The 12,459-nt window shown below is 44.2% G+C and overlaps 1 protein-coding gene across 1 annotated transcript in view; it reads right to left on the bottom strand.

The window, feature by feature from the left end:
* Positions 1–12,459, bottom strand: part of LOC137040049 (ribonuclease-like 3) — a 136,327-nt gene that overhangs the window by 34,796 nt on the left and 89,072 nt on the right. The gene's annotated exons all lie outside the window — the stretch shown is intronic.

Consider the following 12,459-nt stretch of genomic DNA (forward strand, 5'->3'; position numbering starts at 1 on the left):
AAATAGAGCTGAGTATCGTCAGCATAATGAAAACTAACGCCATGCTTCCTAATGATATCTCCCAGTGGTAGCATATACAGAGTGAAGAGCAGCGGTCCTAACACTGAGCCTTGCGGTACCCCATACTGAACTTGTGATCGGTGTGACATCTCTTCATTTATTGCTACAAACTGATAACGGATAGATAAGTACGATTTAAACATGCCAACGATTTAAACTGTGAGCCAGGCCTTCCCATCCAACATCAGTGCTTGACCTCACAAATGAGCTTCTAAAAGAATTGTCAGAGATTCACACTCCTAAACCTTGTGGAAAGCCTTCCCAGAAGAGTTGAAGCAGTTATAATGGGCCAACTCCATATTTAACCCTACGGATTAAGAATGGGATATCATGTGCATGTATAGGTAGGTGTCCCAAAACTTTTGGCAATTAGTGTATATTAGTTCAGTATCAGCGCATCTTCAGGAATTCAGTGCAATACCGAATCCAAGACTTTTACAGTTTGTGCCCGTAAGGCTAACAACGTCATGTTCCTGATATATATCAAGAAGTTTTGTTATGGTCTTCACAGGAATGAAGGATAATCACCTCATGGTCTCAGCTGGCTCTTGAAAGCCCATTCCCATTGGCTCAATAAATAATCTTCTTATCCTCAGGGTGTCGTACCCTGATATAGTTGGTATATACACCTGTCAGCCATCTGAGGAATGTGGTTCTGGCGATTGGGTATCGAGGAGCTCTCATTTTTGGGGCAGACTGCTGTAACTTCTCACAGCTTTCCTCAATGCAGCGGTTGACCAAACAAACATCTGCTCAACTCTCACACACATCTCACATCTCACACCTCCCTTCAGGGGCAGCAGTAACCTCTTGACTTAGGAGGCCCTCCGTTTGGCCATAAGAGGATCTTACCAATTTTTGAGAAATTACCTCATACACACTGCTAACCGTTCTTCTCCATTACAAAATCTTCAACAGTTTTCTTCAGCAGAATCAGATGTTTTCTGGAGCTTAGGGAAGGTGCATTCAAGAGCCTTTGGGACTGCCTTATAGTGTTAAAACATGGAAACATGCTAATGACAGCAGTATTTGATTACTAAAATAACGTAGACATCGTCAAAGCAGCAACATTACAATGTTGAGATTATACTCAGTGAATTTAGATATCACAACCGTCCCTTCGGTGTAATGATCTGCTGCCTCTGTAACCAGCGCCGTCGGCCCTGTATCATGGTGGCGATTAAGACAAGACAAAGAAAGATCTCTTATCTCTTAAATGCATTTGGTAATTGAAAGATTTAACTGCAATTTGCTAGCCTGGATGCCAGCCGAACATAGCCCCGCTCACAAAATTTTTAGGTCGGGCAATTCGGTCTGGCCTTGCTCCATAGAGGAGTAATTATCCCCGAACAGAAAATGTTCGGACCAATGAAATCATCAGGACGGGCTTTAGACGATGACGGACAGATGATCAACAGTAACGTAATCATCACGTCATCAAAGGGGCTTGGATTATATTTGTTCGAATCCTAAACTGAGAGCTTGTTTGTATCTGCATTCACCTTCACAATTTCTCTCAGAAATGATGATCATGTTGGGTAAGTACTCTGTGTATCAATAAATTATTTTATTTTTTTACAACACTGGCAAAGATTGTTTATTCCAGCCTGATTTCAGCGTGCGTGCAGACAGGGTTGCCAAGTTTTTACAACAAAACCCACCAACTACTAGTCCTAAACAATAGCTTCTCGGGGGGTTCTCCGGGGGAAAAATTGGTGTTTGGGGGGTACAATGTGTGTTATTTTGGCACGGTTGCCTGCTGAAATTCGCACTCATGGGTCTATATATCACACATAGTCGCTTCAACCCGCGGACATAGAAAACACAGTGCAGTTGAGCTCTGTCTGTTGACATTTGACGATGTGACGCTTTGTTGCTCTGATTGGTTGTAGGTCTGTCCAACTGAGGTCTTTCCTGGTTCGGTTGAAACACGCCTCATAATCACAGCCCAATGGAACAGTTTCAGACTCATATTCTGACTAGAATTGAGTATGACCACGTCAAGCTAGCAATTTGCCCTCTGACTGTATGAAATCTGAAATGATAGCAGATAACAGCAGTTAGTAGAGAGAGAGAGAGAGAGAGAGAGAGAGAGAGAGAGAGAGAGAGAGAGAGAGAGAGATTCTGAGGCATAGTCTTTTCACTTTATATTTTTTCTTGTAGTAATTGTCAATAACTTTACATTAACTTGCACTTTGTCGAGTCACTATGAAAATTGTTATTACACTGTAAAAAAATTGTTGGTTTTTGTTGGTTTAACTAAAAAAGTAAGTAACCTGGTTGCCTTAATTTTGAGTTGATACAATGAAGGAAATTTGTTTAATAAATAGAAACTCAAAATATTATTGTATCTGAACCACATAAAAATTTTGATAAATCATGAAAATAGCACTATTTGTTTCACTGCATCATCAGAAATAAAACACACACAAATACCCAATATGCTTACAAAATCTTTTAATCATCTTTTAATAAAGGTTGTTGAATCTCAAAAAATGTTCATTGTATTAACTCAAAATTTTAAGGCAACCAAGTAACAGTGTAGCTATATCTTTTCTTGGAAAATAAATTTCCCAAGACTCCAATCTTACGACCTTATTATTATTATTATTATTTTTATTGTTATAGCCGTGGTGTGAACTCTGCTTATTATTTAATATTGAGAGAGATTTTTGGAACTATATCTTTATTGTTATGTTACAGTTTTGTTTAATGTTTCATTACGATGTATTGGTGTATTGATCCTAATCTTAATATTCTTAACTTTTTGAAAGACCTTTAAAGTATCGTTGGACCCAAAAGTGATAATACTACAGCAATACTGCGCAATATTGTGGTGACAGGCAAGCAACTCTGGAAGACTTGGAGTTAAGCTTTTCTCTGAGAAAAGAACAAAGAACGGCACTGAAGTCATTTTTAAAAAGGGAAGATGTGTTCGGAGTTTAGCCAACCGGATACGGTGAATGTTTAATCAGTCAGCGAGCTCCCCTTCACCGTCGTTGCTCTGGTTGGTGTAGCGCTATCCTATCACGTGCAGAGGGAGTTTGAAAGACAACCGTTTATCCCGCCCCTCGGATTGAGCTGTCAATGGTGAGTTTCCAGACCAAACATCTTGATGTGGGTCCGGCTTGTCAGGCTATTTTGACTCATATTTGTTTAGGAAATCCTTATATGTTTGACTGTATGTGGACGATGACGCACGTATAACCAGCAGCAGAATCACAGTAGACTGATGGATCCTCATGACCTGGTGAACAATACATCAAAACACTGTCTGATATTTCTAAAGTGAAAATATATTAGAGGTGACAGACACTGTTCCAGCTCAGTCTTCTTTTGTCTGTAGGCTGTGAAACATTTAACAGAAGAGAAGGAGGCTGTAGACGAGGAGGAAGTGTTGATAAACCCAGACTTGACCAAGGCATGCATGTTTTCTATGTGCAGCATTGATAATCTTATTTTCACAGACAGGGCTTTGATTAAAATAAAATAAAAAAGGATATCTGCAAAATCATGTTGTGCTCCACAGAAGAAAACAAATCAAACCTGTTCAAGACTTAGTTCAATTGGGACATTTAAGTTGTTTTTTATAAACGTGCCCTAGAAAAAAAAACATTACTGGTGTGAATCTTGAGAAAAAACAATGGCACTGACATATTTTATGCTTTCAGTTAAAACAGCTCTAACATTTTTGTCTGGGAATAGATTTAAGCCCTATGTAAAACCGTGTGCTATCCTTGAACGGGTTAATGCTCAACTGTGTCTGTAAAATAGATTGATATCAATGATTCATGTTATGAAGTATAAAGTACATTTATTTTTTTCCCTTCAAATTGATGTAGATAAGATACAAGACAATCCAGCAGACGAGTTTAAGGGTAGTAGAGAAGTTTTATTGAGGAATACAGTTGAAAAAACATCTGCATCTTTCTTCACTCATCTGTTTTTACTGATTCCCTTCTTCCATTAAAATGTTTTTAATGCTCAAAAAGTGTTTAACAGAGTGATTAAAAGTTCATTCAATCTTGCAAAGAATAAGATTACACACAGAGATATGTATGAAAAAGTGCAGAATAAACCATTAACAAAGAAATAGTTATTTTTAATGCTCATTTATGTCAACCGATAAGAGACTGAAGATATTCTCGCTCATGTTTTCTTTCAACTTATGCTGAACTTTAGTGCTGTTTGTCAAAAGGAAAAACTTTTTTCTGCTTTTGCTCAAATATAATTAGAGATTGTAAGATTTTTAAAACACAACAAGCAAAGCTGTGTTTTAAGTACATGTGTAAATCTGTGGTGTTCACGCTCACAGCTGAGCTTCATTGATGATTGTCATGTTTACAGCACACGTGAAGAACTGCTCAAAAAACACTGCACGTTAACCTCTGACTGAGGTCAAGAATTTATTTATCTGTTTTATTGTTGACTTTATGGTTGATTCAGATTTGTTTTTTAAATGTGCCACTTGAAAAACAAAGAAAGACAGAAAATGATTTGAAATATTTTATGAAGCTCTGTGAGGCTCTATTCAGTCTGCATTCAGAGCAAGTATGCCTTCTTTATAATGTACAGGCCAGCCTTCTTCACAGCTCAACACTACATAACGATCAGACTTCTTCCCATTACTATATTCACATCTTGGGGGTCTCACCCCACTTTTTAATTTGCATGTGATGACAGGAAAAGGCTGGTTGCTCTTAAACAGGTTATCGCCCTGTGGAGTTCCTCCTCCGCCACAAACCACTTTAATATGATCTAAGTTTGCTTGTATGAAGGTGTTGACAGGTTTGCAGACATCACCAGTTCCAGTAATGCGATTTTTTCTGATTTCACTGCTACACTTCTCCTCGCTCATATCAGGGCCGAAATGCTGATCTTGGAATTTTTGATAAGTGAAGTTTTATTAACTAATTTTGAGAGGAGCACGAACAGATAATTAAACAAAGGAGCATGTCTGATAACTTAACCTAATCAAGCCAGGTGGAGTACATCCAGACAAATTAAACCTAATCCAACACGAGCGGAGCATACTTAACTAATCAATCATCATAATCAGGTGGAGCGCATATATACAACTGCCTTACCTTCCTTCAGTAGACAGTTTCTTAGCATTTCTGGTCTGACCATCTGCAACCATGTCGCAACACCAGTCTTCTTCAGACGACGAAACCAACTCCCATCGGGACCCTCCAGCTCAATTCGCCAGCCCCCGGACCACTCCTCCACCGCAGGACCTCGTACTAGAGCCCCAGGCTCTTCAGCGCGGCCGCCGGCCCGCTCGACTAGCTTCGCTAACTCCAAGAAGCCGAGGCCAACACTCGCCTCCACCAGCAAGACGACCAAATACCTCCCCGGCTTCCTCTTACAGCTCGGCCGTCCCGACGATTCCAGCTATCGGGAAATGGACAGTAGTAGGATTGAGGCAAGCGCTGGTTAATTCCGACATACAGTTCTCGAGGAAGATGAACAAAGCGGAACTGTACAGCCTCTACGTCAGCCTGCAGCCAACCCACCATTCTCCCAAGTCCACCTCAGCTCCCAGATCAGCCAACAGCAGGCAGAATAGAGCACGCAGAGCTCAGGATTCGCCCCGCTCGACACCTTCTCCTCTCCGCACAAGGCCTGGCTCGATTCAAGTGACGAGCCGCAACAGGCCTTCAGCGAGCCTGGGACGCGCCCCTGATTCCACCGCATCCAGGCCTCATCGGATCCCAACTGAGAGCCGACTTCGCACCGCAGCTCCTCCCGGTGTAGCGACGCTCGCGGCCGGGCCTAGTGGCCTGCCCTCAGGCTCTCAGCTTGCTCCACCCGCCGTCTCTAACCCTTTACATTTCCAGTGGCCTTCTGCTCCCATCGCTGATGCTAGCGCGAGCTTGCTAGCAATGCAAGCACAAAAGAACCAACAGTCCTTTCCAACATTCGCTAACACTTCTTCTTTTCAGCTCCCTGCAGTTCCAGTAGCGTCAGCAAACGCAAGGCTGCTTCCACCTACAGCACAAGCATATTTGTCTCAAACATATCCCCCTTTTTCTCAGGCTCCCAACAACTTGTTTATTCAAGCTCCGGAAGCAGCCACGGCTCCCCTCTCTTCCAACCCCCTTCTGCAAACTAAATCTGCTTTTTCCCTCCTCACAGCAACACCGATGCCCGTTCCAGCTAACGCTGTTTCCTCGGAGCCGCCCCCAGTGGCCCAGAACATCCGGGCACAAATCCTGGCAGGTGTGGACATAGACATGTCATCTCTCCTCTCTATGTTTCCAGTATCAGACACAAACCGCCAAATTGACTGCGGGGATTTTTCCGTCACTTTAAAAAAAACCCAACCCACACTCATCCCGCTTACTTTCGTTTCCCGAATTTTCTATTGCTTTTTCCCGTTTCACGGAAATAATTTGTTCAGTTTTCCCCCACAGGCGCCGCGAGCTAAACGATTATCTGGCGATCATAGCCGAGCTCGCGCTATCCTACGGAGGAGAACATTTTTACACGTATCACAAACTCTTCGCCGCCAAATGTGCCGTGCGGCTGGCTCAGTGGAATCAGTGCGCCTACTGGGGCGCTGTCGATACAGACCTCCACAGCAGAGTGTTTCTGGGCTGCAGGAACATCTCGTGCGCAGTGGTCAGTGGCACATTCTACGACGTCATGCCCTCAGATTAATCCCCGCCCGGAGACTACCCAGGCAAAATCAACAAGCTATGTGCCACGACCTGCAACCAACCCCGCAAATTATGATTACAGAAGAGATCCCTCACGCTTCATAGACAGGCAACTCTGCTTTAAATTCAATACAGGGAACTGCGCCAGACAGCGATGTAAATATCTGCACATCTGCAACTTCTGTGGCGGTGCTCATGCAAAATTTGTATGCCCTGTATCTAAATCACTCAATAAAAAACCAAGAAATTACTTATCGACTCCTGTAAACATTTCTCGTCTTTCCGTCGAACTAGCGCACCACCCGGATACCGAATTCACGGATTATTTGCTGTCCGGGCTCGAACACGGCTTCAAGCCCGGCGTCGAATGTCCGCTCTCCCAAAACACCATATGCAATAATCTACAATCAGCTCTCGCCGAACCCGAAGTCGTAGACAACCTGATTAAAAAAGAAGTCGAATCAGGTTTCATGATAGGCCCTTTCGACAATTCGCCTTTTAACATTTTTCGTATTAGCCCCATCGGAGTGGCCACAAGAAAATTTTCGGGTAAAAAACGTCTCATAATCGATCTCTCAGCTCCGCACCATTCCCAGTTTCCCAGTATTAATAGCTTAATCCCCCTCGCCGAATTCTCTCTTAAATACCACGACATAGATCAGGCCATCGATATGATTAAAATCGCAGGTCGAGGCGCTTGGCTGGCAAAACTCGACATCACTTCAGCTTTCAAAGTGATGCCCATCCATCCAGATTCATGGCATCTTTTCGGAGTGCGCTGGCACGAGCAATTCTATTTCGCCGTACGCCTCACGTTCGGTTGCAAAAGCAGCCCCAAGATTTTCGACATGCTATCAGAAGCTGTTTGTTGGATTTTGTCAAACAATTATGCCATGCCTCACCTCATTCATCTTCTAGACGACTTTTTAATTATCTCGCCTCCCGACGCCATCCCAGCAGCACATTTTCTCACCGCTCAAAAAGCTCGGAATCCCCATCGCCCAGGAAAAAACCATGGGTCCCGCCACATCCATGGAATTTCTCGGAATTAACTTGGATTCAGTTAATTTCCAAGCTTCATTGCCAAAAGAGAAAATTGATAGAATAATTCTAGTCTCCTCTACTTTCCTAGACCATTCCCACCGTTCCAAACGTGAACTGCTGTCTATGCTAGGACACCTAAACTTCGCAATGCGCATTATTCCGCAAGGACGCCCCTTTATCTCGCATCTCCTCTCACTCGCATCGTCGGTTCATGCGCTAGAGGACCTCATTTCGATAACCAAGTCGTGCCGTGACGAAATTAGGTTATGGATAATCTTCCTAAAACAGTGGAACGGATTGTCTTTTTTCTATAACAATCTTGTTTCTTCCCCAGTCGACATTCAGCTTTTTACAGATGCAGCCCCTTCAATCGGCTTTGGGGGATTCTACCAAGGACGCTGGTTTGCATCTCCTTGGCCTCCACAGCTCCAGGACATGTCTCAGTCCTCAGCGCTATTCGAGCTTTACCCCCTAGTAGTTGCGGCTTTTCTGTGGGGGAAAGAGTGGACGGCTAGCAGCATATTAGTGCATTGCGACAACGAAGCGACCGTCCAATGCATTAATAAAGGCCGCTCTCATTCACCCGCCCTGATGCCCTTTCTAAGATGTCTCATCTGGATCTCAGCATGCGATCAATTCATTATCATTGCTAAACATGTCCCAGGGTCCGAAAATCTAATTGCTGACTCCCTGTCTCGCTTTCTGTTTCAGAAATTCAGGACATTGGCTCCAAAGGCGGACCAGTTCCCAACTCCAGTACCTCATTATTCAGAACTGATATTCCCTTAAACCACCCACTAAAACCCCTCCTTGATGCATCACTTAACAGCATTCTCCAAGCCGTCTCAACCAGAACAATCCAATCCTACCTGACAGCGTGGAGATGTTTTAAATCCTTCCACCTCACGTATAACCTACAATTTCCCGATTTTTCCCTCCTCTCAATCACCTCCTTTATCTCTTATCTCAACAACATTAAGGGTTTTCAAGCAGGGTCCATCAAAGGCTACCTGAGCGGCGTCCAGTTTTTTCACAAATTAATTTATGGCGCACCCTCCCCAGAGATAAATAACTCTCAAACCTCCCTCCAGATCAAAGGGATCCAGCGATCACAACCCACCCGCCCCGACAGCAGACAACCAATTACATTAGACGTTCTCACACAATGTATCCAAACACTTCGTACTAGCTACCAGCCCATCGATACAGCCCACACACTCGACACCATGTTCATTTTAGCCTTTTTCGGTTTTCTAAGATGCTCCGAAATTGCGATCACTTCTAAATTCGACCCAAAAATACACCCCACCATCTCCGACCTGTCAGTTCTCGATAGCGAAACCATATCATACTCAATCAAACGAAGCAAGACAGACCAAGCCCAAAAAGGCCACTTGATCTACATCTTTAACATCCCATCGCCAATCCAACCTTACCAAACAGTCTTTGCGTACCTCCAAAGGAGAAAATATCAGGCTAAATCTCCATCTGAACCCCTCTTCATAGACTCTTCCAACAAACCTATTACACGCTTCTGGTGCCAAAAACACTTAAAATCCGTTCTCCAGCTATCAGGCATCTCAGCGCACAATTTTTCAAGCCACTCCTTTCGCATAGGAGCAGCAACAACAGCAGCGAAAAAAGGCCTCTCCCAACAGCAAATCCAAGCTCTCGGAAGATGGTCATCAGATGCTTTCCAAAGCTATATCAGGACGGACCGTTTCCATATCAGGAAAGCTCATCAAACTCTTATAACTTAAAAAAAAAAAAAAAAAAGTCAGGCCCGTTCTCCCGTCGGACGCAGCGGGAGCCCTTCCAAACGGCTACTTTAAACCACACACACACATTAAACCTCCTTACTCATTCTTCCAGCCGGTAGGGTTTTTTCCTCGTCTGTTGCAGTGAGCCCGGCCCCCCTCAGACACCGTAAGAGCCTCCCCAACCGGTCTTTCTGATTCTGAGGATGCTCCTCCCTATCAGACGGTGGAGCCGTTCTTGTTCTGTTGCAGTGAGCCGGGCCCCCCTCAGACGTTGCAAGGGCCTTCCCGACCGGTCAGTCAGCGGCCGGCAGGGTTTTTCTCGTCTGTCGCAGTGAGCCTGGCCCCCCTCAGATATCGTAAGAGCCTTCCCAATCGGTCTTTCTGATTTTGAGGATGTTCCTCATTCATCAGCCGGCGGAGCTAGTCTTACATCTGTTGCAGTGAGTCAGGCCCCCTTCAGACTCAGTAAAAAACCTTCCCGATCGGTCCGCCAAATTTCAGGCTGCTCCTCATCCATCGTTCGGTAAGGTCTTCCTTTCTCGCCTGTTGCAGTGAGCCCGGCCCCCCTCAGATGCTGTAAGAAGCCTTCCCAATATGCCCAGCTGATTTTGAGGATGCTCCTCATTTATCAGCCGGAAGAGCTGTCTTACGTCTGTTGCAGTGAGCCGGACCCCCCTCAGACTGTTAAAGGGCCTTCCCGATCGATCCGCCAAATTCCAAGCTGCTCCTCATCTATCGTTCGGTAAGGTCTTCCTTTCTCGCCTGTTGCAGTGAGCCCGGCCCCCCTCAGATGCTGTAAGAAGCCTTCCCAATCTGCCCCCCTGATTTTGAGGATGCTCCTCATTTATCAGCCGGAAGAGCTCGTCTTACGTCTGTTGCAGTGAGCCGGGCCCCCCTCAGACTCGATAAAGAGCCTTCCCGAGCGGTACGCCAAATTCTAGGCCGCTACCCATTTATCGTCCGGTAGGGTTTTTTCTCGCCTGTTGCAGTGAGCCCGACCCCCCTCAGATGTTGTAAGAGCCTTCTCATCGGCCTCCCTGATTTTGAGGATGCTCCTCATTTATCAGTGGGAAGAGCTCGCTTCTCGTCTGTTGCAGTGAGCCGGACCCCCCTCAGACGTTGCAAAAGGCCCCCCCCGATCGGTAATTTTACAAAATTCTCCCCATCCATCGTTCGGTAGGGTTCTTTCCCGTCTGTTGCAGTGAGCTCGGCCCCCCTCAGACGCGGCAAGAGCTTTCCCGATCGGTCCTCCAAACGCCCAGCTTCCCCCAGCCAGTAGAACCCGTCCGCCCGAAGCAGCGAGGCAACTCGGGCTCTCCTGGTCTAGTAGCCAGGCCTTTCAAATTATCAGTCCATCAATTTTTCTGCGTATTTGGGGGTTTTCTGGTGGCTGTCCTCCACTCCTTGCATTTTGGGGGATTCTCTGGGTTCGGGCAAAAATCCGAGCCCGGAGCCCTCCCCCGGACAGCACGCCAAATACGCATAATCTTACTCTATTTAATTTGATGTAAGTGTGAACTCGTGAAAGGGGCTTTATATGGTCTGGTGGCTCAGGAAGAGTGGAGAACGACACACAGAAGACCAGCAGCAGAATCACAGCAGACGGATGAATCTCCATGACCTGATGAATAAAACATCCAAAAATGTGTTTTTTTTACATACATCAAATCCATACATACATGCAAAAATAGATACATCAAAACTAATTTACTGACAGACTTAATAAATCAGTTTGGGGGATTAGTGAAGAAAATTTTAAGTGAAATTAAATGAGTAAAGTGATATTGAATGCTTCAAGAGTTTTCTTTCTTCTCTTCTCCCAAGGCTGTAAAAGCAAATGAATAATCAAAACCTCAACTAGTACAACTTGCTCCTCACACTTATGGGCTGGATTAAAACTGGCTTCGACATAGACTTAAAGGGTGTTCACTCACTCACTGTCATCGTTCTGTACTCGCTCAAATTGTTCCAAACCTGTATACATTTCTTTGATCTTGCTGAACACACTGGAAGATATTTTGAAGAATGTTGGTAACAAGAAGATCTCAGCCCAATTGACTACTGAGGACATCTGCTTATTTGCAATGGAGGTGTGTTATGCATGTGTGTGTGTGTGTTTAGTTGTCTGCCCTCTTTCATCATATGACAGGTTCTCTGACTAGCTGCATTCAATCTAATGATACCTGACGTTACTGGAGGATGAAGAGGAAGAACAAGTGTAATGGAGGCAAGCTAGTAGTTGCAGTGCAAGTAAACCTCACTCCTCCGACCTCAAGAGATGCTCTAGCGACTGACACTAGAGGTGTCAGGTGTATAACAAGACTCCTTGTTAGAGGCTCACTTTTATCGTCTCTAATTCAGCACACGTCTGCTTACATTGACTACCCCTTAACGAGAAAATTATTATTAAACACATGTTAAACGCTTTATTTCCCCTTTTTTAATATTTTCTTTTTTTAAATTGAAAATAAATACCTTTCCGATCTGATATGTGATGGGGAAAGGGAGTAGAGCGAGTGTGGCAAAAGGCGGATTCGAACCTATGATCGAGATATGCGTCAACTTAATGCCATGCGTCATACCCCTACTCTATAGCAATAGTAAATAATTCAGTGATTTCTGTAATTTTGTCTGGCCCAATCAATCGTTTAGTAAACGGCACTTTTTCTGTCTGGACACGGAGCATAAAAAACATGCAATTTGTTCATTATCATTATCTGTGAAACTGTTGATGTCTATGGCAGTTAAATGAATATCGCCTTTTTATTAGACTATTGGTATTGACTGGTTTGAGGTCTTTTTGGTATAGGAAAGGGATATGGCCTAAAACGCACCATAATGCAGGAAATCACATCTATAAAATCATTTTTTTTTTCTGGGGGAGAACCCGCAGACCCCCCGCAAAACAATTTCCCCACCTATCATATTTTGTC

Source organism: Pseudorasbora parva, chromosome 14, assembly GCF_024679245.1.
Source record: "Pseudorasbora parva isolate DD20220531a chromosome 14, ASM2467924v1, whole genome shotgun sequence".
Taxonomy (NCBI): domain Eukaryota; kingdom Metazoa; phylum Chordata; class Actinopteri; order Cypriniformes; family Gobionidae; genus Pseudorasbora; species Pseudorasbora parva.